This window comes from Procambarus clarkii, chromosome 74 (genome assembly GCF_040958095.1).
Source record: "Procambarus clarkii isolate CNS0578487 chromosome 74, FALCON_Pclarkii_2.0, whole genome shotgun sequence".
Lineage (NCBI taxonomy): Eukaryota > Metazoa > Arthropoda > Malacostraca > Decapoda > Cambaridae > Procambarus > Procambarus clarkii.
Genome location: NC_091223.1, coordinates 18,401,459 through 18,410,189, shown reverse-complemented (window position 1 = coordinate 18,410,189; position 8,731 = coordinate 18,401,459). Strand labels below are relative to the sequence as shown.

At 42.1% G+C, this 8,731-nt stretch overlaps 1 long non-coding RNA gene across 1 annotated transcript; it reads left to right on the top strand.

Annotated features, from left to right (window-relative positions):
* Nucleotides 1–657: 657 nt before the first annotated feature.
* Nucleotides 658–5,918, top strand: LOC138356744 (uncharacterized). Its single transcript, XR_011224627.1, has 2 exons — nt 658–4,709; nt 5,608–5,918. It is a non-coding gene; the product is annotated as an uncharacterized lncRNA (long non-coding RNA).
* Nucleotides 5,919–8,731: the final 2,813 nt, after the last annotated feature.

Here is an 8,731-nt window from a genome sequence, read left to right as displayed (position 1 = left end):
TCACAATAGCGTATGCATCAAATGAACAAATCCACAAGGGCCGTGACGAGGATTCGAACCTACGCCCGAGATCATCTCAAACGCTGCCTTTATCGACTAAGCTACGACATGGTCAAAAAGAGTTGAAACCGTAGTTCTACTGAACTTACTGGATCCTGAAGCCTCTGCGAAGAGGGAGAACAGCCTATTGACATAGCTCGAGTGCATGGGAGAGTTGTATAAAACCCTGGTTTGCGTCTCGGAGAGGCTGCAGGATCCAGTAAGTTCAGTAGAACTTCGGTTTCAACTCTTTTGATCATGTCATAGCTCAGTCGATAAAGGCAGCGTCTGGGATGATCTCGGACGTAGGTTCGAATCCTCGTCACGGCCCTTGTGGATTTGTTCAAGTATTTACATAATAACTTGCTATGCTCATTTGTATTTTTAATTTCATAAAATACATAATTAATACGAGTTACAGACCCACAAATCATATATTGCTGGCAAGAAGGGATTATTAGTCACCGCCGATGGTAATGTGAATCCTGTGTAGTCGAGAAAAAATGTACTGTTCAAGGGAAGCTACGCTCGCTCTCTGGACAACCCGTCCTCTTACAAATTACGTCGCTTTTCGCTCGTATGCGCACTCAGGCTAAAAATCTACGTAATTCAAAATGAAATCGACTCATGAAAGTGACTTACTGTTTTGGGTCCTCTGGCTTAGGCTATTAGGTTAGGAGAGGAAACTTTCAATTTACGATTTTCATGACGTTTTGAAACCTTAGAACTTTCTGTCTTCCTAACCTTCCAGAGGGACCCTTAACTTGCTGTTTTGGAAAAACGAAATCCAAAATTTAATTGGAAAATAAATTTCCATTTTGAATTAAGTCGATATTTGGCCGTAGCGCATACGAGCGAAAAGTGACGTTATTTGTAAGAGGACGAGTCTGGTAATGGCGCCGCTTTCAGGAGGGAACAAAGACAAGGAGCCGCACCTTGAATCTGACGTCTCTGGAGTCTTCTCCGTAGCTTCGAGAGTAGACTGGTTGACGGGCGAGGTCCGCTTCGGCCGGGGGTTGTCGCAGGGTTCAAATCCTAGAGGCACAGAGAGCGAGGCAGGAAGTACAAGGGGGGGCTACTTTTTGGCGTTGTGAGTGTCAACTGGCGGGGTCCGCGGATGGCGTCATGACCTCCCAACACAGCCGTTCAGCCAGTCACCTCCGGGCATACCTGGAGGTGATTGGCTAAATAATTTACGTCTATTTCTCGGATCATCTCGGTATCTGACCCACCTGGTGAAGAATCATATAATGGCGGACCTAAATGCATATACTGGATGCACCCTTTCTCAGAGAATATTCCAGCCATGTCTCTTATCTTCTACGAACACAGTTCACTATGTCGGCCATAATCATGTCTGTCCGATGGTTAATAAGCTCTTGTCATCGTTTTATTATTATTATTATTATTTTCTACCACAGACGTGGCCACACATTTACAATGCTAACTAGCATACATACATTTTCTTCTGTCCTCCATGGACAGGGTGAAAGATTTGTCAAACATACAGTTCAGAGATTTATTGAACAACCACAGAAGGTGATCGTAATGCTTTTAAAATGTTAGGCTAAGCTACATACGTAAATACATAGATACACAGATTTATGAATGCATTAATGTGAATTTATAATGGTGAAATGTAATTCTGATCAGTTTTATACTTTATACACATACACACATACATTTGTCTCTTTTACTCTGACAGGGTGAGATAGCTGACAAGAGAAACTAGTGTGCAATTAAGAACTTAACCACTGAAGGTGAGTAAGATGCTTTTACAAGCTCAGGTTATATAGTTACATTACATGGTTAATCTAGGGTACAAGTTCAATATATCATCAAGTGGTCCAGTACTCATATAGTAGTTACAGAGTTCAGCATACCTCAGCCCAGGAGGACGAAAGTCAGACAATATGGGACATTCTACAATATAATGTTCAAGAGAGTGCATGTTTTCTCTTTCACAAAGTTGACACATTGTGTACTCGACATTTGGGTTTTGAGAAAGCTGCCAGATACGTCTATATCCCAGGCGTATTCTGGCCACTATAACATCACATTGCCGGGTTCTTGTTCTATTAGTCCCATATGTGAATGTCTCCTCACGATATATATCATAATATTTAATACTGCAACTTTCAGGTCTTTGTGAATTTATTAGGTCGGTGAGATCTTCATTAGATATTTGTTTAAGTATTCTCTTTGTCACTGCTAATGAAACACCCATATCAATTTCTACTACTGGTTTTCTACTGGCTGTCTTTGCAAGCATATCAACAGTGTTATGCCTTGAGATGCCAACATGTGATGGCTTGATAACTATCGAGAGGGTGATAGGCTTTGAACAGAACACCACCCCACCGGCCACAATATCCATCAGCGGCGTTGGTTCAATACTGAACCCACGTTATCATCTGGACCATTAACACGGCTTAATAATGGTCCAGAACGGACCGAAACGTCGTCGTTTCACCACTTTCTGATGTGTGGTTTAATCATCATTCTTTCAGCCACGTTATTGTGACTTATCATTTGCATTTGAATCAACGTTGATTCTGCGTTAAATTGGCGTTGCTCTTGGATATTGTGGCCACTGGGACACCACTTGAATAAGACCATAAACCCGTAACATAGATGTAAAGTAGAGCTGACTCCTTTATGGGACTTCACCACTAACTTACCCAGAGGAGGGTAATATCTTAGGAATTTCTCCCGCGTTGACAAGCGTCAGATTTGAAGTGGTTTTTGTCAATCAGAAGCGTTCGATCCAAGAGAAATCACCTCGAGACCGATGTTCATTAGTCTGAGAAAGCATCACTACTGCAGTGTTTTCAATAAAATAAAGCACAAAGAATTGTAACGCATTGATCGATAGCGTTTAAATTACAGTGCATTAAATGTAAAATAGATCCTACGGAACGTACCAAGGCCAGACAAGTGACTCTGTAGCCTAATATTTTGTCTAGAAACGGTAAACAATACAGCCTATTCAATCACAGGAAGAATGGGAAACATTGCAACCAATTCAGCCCCACGAAGAAACGGAAAATGTTACCACCTATTTAGTCCCACGACGAAAGGAAAATATTACAGATTATTCAAGCCCACAAAGAAACTAGAAACATTCCAGCCTATTCATTCCCATGATGAAACTGGAAACATTACAGCCTATTCATTCCCATGACGAAACTGGAAACATTCCAGCCTATTCATTCCCATGACGAAACTGGAAACATTCCAGACTATTCATGCCCATGACGAAACTAGAAACATTACAGCCTATTCATTCCCATGACGAAACTGGAAACATTACAGCCTATTCATTCCCATGACGAAAGTGGAAACATTCCAGCCTATTCATTCCCATGACGAAACTGGAAACATTACAGCCTATTCATTCCCATGACGAAACTAGAAACATTACAGCCTATTCATTCCCATGACGAAACTGGAAACATTACAGCCTATTCATTCCCACGAAGAAACATAAAATATTACAACCTATTTAAATCCCATTTTTAGGTTTGGGTAATTTAGTATATTAGCTTAGTGACGTCAGCGCTCGAGAGGACGGGCTGGATATGTGATTGTTAAGTCAGGAAGTTGTACTGAATAGCTGTAACGAACTGTATGGCAAAATGCACTTTTTTATGGAACATAAATGTAGAGACGTGTGTAAACTATAATGAAAAGGTTGGTGTAGTTCTCGTGGTGGATATCACAGAAAGCATAAATTTATTGAATACAAAAATGGTTTAAATTATTTATATAAATAAATAATGTTTATTTAGGTAAGGTACATACATACAAGAAATTTTTACAAAGATTGGTGGACTTATAGATAGAGCTAGTACATACAATGCCTAAAGCCACTATTACGCAAAGCGTTTCGGGCGTTTTTTTATGCTGTATTCATGCCTTTGTGGTGAAATTCCAGATTCGTTTTTGTTTTTTTATTAAAAAAACAATTCACACTTTTCAATCTTGAAATCCCTACAAGACACATTTGAGTTTTATGTTTTTTCTCACCCAGAAAAGTGCTGCAGCAAGATTTCTAAATTTAGTAAATGAGCTTAATGAAAAAATTATTACTTTTGAATACCTTAAGAATAATTTCATTTGTTTCATCTTTCAGAAGGGCTTCACTCTTGCCCCTGCAGAGAAAAATGGTCCTCCAAGCTATGGCCGCATCGTGGTGAATCATATGAAATCTGGCCCGCGATAACAAATGAATTTGACACGCCTTGGTCCAGGTAGGGATCACCAATATGCCTAAAAGGCTTCCTGTTCCTGACATTGGTAAAGAAATTGACGTCACAAAATGGTTACCCACTAATATGAAGGCCGTCCCAGCTTGCTTTCAATAAATAAACAAAGTGTGATTGAACAGCACTTTGCTGGAGCAAAGGAACAGACTAAGAGGTGGAATATAAGGACAGACTAAGACCTGGGACATGAGGACACTGCATCATTTCCATCCAACCAAGTGTCCCGAATTGGACTTGTAGGTTAACCTGGCAGAGAGCTACCGATGCGTGTATAAGGAGTGAGTTACGTCAGGTACTTGAAGGGGGAGAAACCCAGGTTTAGCGCCCACCAGCCAGGGAATCCCAGCACACGCTGGCTAGCCATAAACGGGGCTACACTTTAGGGCGGGAGGCGAGTCAACAGTACGTTACTGGCCAGACACAAATCATGCTCAATATGGTTGACCATTATGACAAGTATCATCACTCACTATTGTCCCACGACGTCACCCACCATTGTCCCACGACATCACCCACCATTGTTCCACGACGTCACCCATCATTGTCCCACGACATCACCCAACATTGTTCCACGACATCACCCAACATTGTTCCACGACGTCACCCATCATTGTCCCACGACATCACCCAACATTGTTCCACGACATCACCCACCAATGTCCCACGACGTCACCCACTATTGTCCCACATCACCCACCAATGTCCCACGACATCACCCACCATTGTCCCACGACATCACCCAACATTGTCACACGACATCACCCAACATTGTCCCACGACATCACCCACCATTGTCCCACGACATCACCCATCATTGTCCCACGACATCACCCAACATTGTCCCACGACATCACCCACCATTGCCCCACGACGTCACCCACCATTGTCCCACATCACCCACCAATGTCCCACGACGTCACCCACCATTGTCCCACGACATCACCCACTCACCCTCCCTGAATAACAATGTTCCATAACCCTGAATAACGAGCAGGTGATGCTTGGGGAAGCAACAAACGGAGGACATGTTCAAGGTCGAGAAGCAGGTGAGAATAGCAATGTTTTCACCCTTCACACAACAACTTCTTCCTACAATCTGAAATCTTAAAAATCACAATGGCTCTACTTAACTAAAAACGTTTTATACCAAGCAACCCCCTACGCTCGGTTTGCCACTCCGTAAGAAATGCGACTGTTTTGCCTTGCCGGAAACACAAGTATAAACTCATCAAGGCCGATTCACAGAAAACGTATTTTGTGTGATACTTCAATGTTTACTAATGCGTGTAATTTTCAACAGATTGTTCGACTGGGTTAAAAATTCGAGTGTTACGTGAGAGGACATGTGTAATTTACACGGCGTTCCGAGCTGGGTGCGTGGCTTCACCAGCGAGGATATATAAGAGGAGCGCGGGGTGGCGCATCTGTCGTTCTCTCCTAGCCTTGTGACCTGCAGCTCAGCCGGACCGTGCACCTGTCGTTCTCTCCTAGCCCTGTGGCCTGCAGTTCAGCCGGACGCACCCTCCTGCGTCACCTGTGTAGTGCTGTCCTCAGCGATACATACCGACATGAAGCTCCCAGCCCTCCTCCTGAGCCTTGTTGTTGTGGCTGCCAGGTAACGTAGTCTTGTAGAGGGTTGACAAACGACTTAAATGCTTTCTTAGTTGTTTTACCTTCTTTCACGCCCTGTGATAGTTTTTTTTGCTCTGTGAAATTACTTTGTTAAGGACCTAATACATCCTAAGGGAGGTTTAGATCTATTATCGACCCGGTATCCATTCTGTGGGAGGTTTTTGTTTAGTACTGACCCAGTACCCATTCAATGGGGAGAGTTAGCCTATTGTAGACCCAGTACCGTCCTCTGGCTGGTTAGTTTAATTAGTGCATTAAGCCCCACGTACCCATGATCGTTGGGTTCAGGGATTGGGCATAAATGTTTCTCAAGCTTAGTAATTTTGCATTTGCTGTAAATTGTTTGACTTATTAGTTTCTGGGGTCCACTTCTTTATTATTTCCATCTTGATGACGGATATGCGTACAGACTCCAGACACACACAATGGCCCAAGGGACAAGAAACTACAATAATAATATTGTAATTTCCTGCCCGAAACGCTATGCGTACTAGTGGCTTTACAAGAATGTAAAGTCTAGAATTCACAGTCTCCGTGGTGTAGTGGTAAGACACTCGCCTGGCGTTCCGCGAGCGCTATGTCATGGGTTCGTATCCTGGCCGGGGAGGATTTACTGGGTGCATTTCCTTAACTGTAGCCTCTGTTTAACGCAACAGTAAAATGTGTACTTGGATGAAAAAACGATTCTTCGCGCCAGGGGATCGTATTCCAGGGACCTGCCCGAAACGCTACGCGTACTAGTGGCTGTACAAGAATGTAACAACTCTTGTATATATCTCAAAAAAAATGTAAACACATCATGCTATGCATTCTCATAAACCCAATGTACCTTCATGAATATATAAATAAATCAATATTTCTTCTGTTTGCTCAGCGTGGAAGGAAAACAGCTGCCAAGGTGCACACCATGTGAGCTAGTGAGGTGCGCAGGGGGACCAGAGACAATGAAGTGCGCTTATGGCATTGTAAAGGACTTTTGCGGCTGCTGCTATACCTGCGGCCAAGTGAGTATATATGTAGGTCTATACCCGCGGGCAGACATTGTATGATGATTTTAAATGTTGTCGTGCAACTTTGAAGTGGAACGTATTGCATGATTATAACATTTTGTTAAGTTAATTTGAGGCTATATGTTAGCCTCTTATTTATTTATTTATATTTCAGATTTTTTTTTTGAGAACTTTCAAAACGTCGGAAAAACTTTAGTCAGTCAATGATTTAATGAGATGTGTGAGTGTGTGTTGGTTTAATGAGATGTGTGAGTGTGTGTTGCTTTAATGTGTGAGTGTGTGTTGCTTTAGTGAGATGTGTGAGTGTGTGTGTTGCTTTAGTGAGATGTGTGAGTGTGTGTGTTGCTTTAATGAGATGTGTGAGTGTGTGTGTTGCTTTAATGAGATGTGTGAGTGTGTGTGTTGCTTTAGTGAGATGTGTGAGTGTGTGTGTTGCTTTAATGAGATGTGTGAGTGTGTGTTGCTTTAATGTGTGAGTGTGTGTGTTGCTTTAATGAGATGTGTGAGTGTGTGTTGGTTTAATGAGATGTGTGAGTGTGTGTTGCTTTAATGAGATGTGTGAGTGTGTGTGTTGCTTTAATGAGATGTGTGAGTGTGTGTGTTGCTTTAATGAGAGATGTGAGTGTGTGTTGCTTTAATGAGATGTGTGAGTGTGTGTTGCTTTAATGAGATGTGTGAGTGTGTGTTGCTTTAATGAGATGTGTGAGTGTGTGTTGGTTTAATGAGATGTGTGAGTGTGTGTTGGTTTAATGAGATGTGTGAGTGTGTGTTGCTTTAATGAGATGTGTGAGTGTGCGTTGCTTTAATGAGATGTGTGAGTGTGTGTGTGTATTGCTTTAATGAGAGATGTGAGTGTGTGTGTGTATTGCTTTAATGAGAGATGTGAGTGTGTGTTGCTTTAATGAGAGATGTGAGTGTGTGTGTGTATTGCTTTAATGAGAGATGTGAGTGTGTGTGTGTATTGCTTTAATGAGAGATGTGAGTGTGTGTTGCTCAGGTGTGAGTGCATGATGCTTTGGTGAAAGACTGAAACACAATGTTGCGAGAACACTTTATTGGAGATGAAGCTTCATCTATAAAATCTTTATCCCGTCTAGCCCCCCCCCCCCTTTCCACACACACACACACACCTTGAGGACACACACACAAACACACGGGGCCTCACGGCTGAGTGGACAGCGCTCAGGGGTCGTAGTCCTAAGGACCCGGTCTCGATTCCCGGCGAAGGCGGAAACAAATGGTCAGTTTCTTTCACCCTGATGCACCTATTCACCTAGCAGTAAATAGATACCTGGGATTGAAACTAAACAAGATGAGAAGATAGTGGCATTGACCACAAACAAGTGATTCTAAATATCTCTACTGACTCTTCATCAAGTGGTCTAAATCTAATTCTTGAGTACACAGTTTAGAACTAAAGTTATATGTATCATGTTAACTTGTACATGAGAATGTTAACTAACATTGAAATTAGTTTATTGAGGTATACACACACAGGGATTTTTTGTTATTATTATTATTTTCTACCACAGACGTGGCCACACATTTACAATGCTAACCAGCATATATACACATTTTCTTCTGTCCTCCATGGACAGGGTTAGAGATGTGTTAAACATATAGTTCAAGGGTTTATTGAACACTCAACCACAGAAGGTGATTCGGTGCTTTTAAAATGCTAAGCTAACCTACATACGTAAATACATAGATACTTAACACCAAGGGATACTTAATTAACATCATGTGTGTCTCGCTGCAGCCCTTGGGAAGCCCTTGTGGATA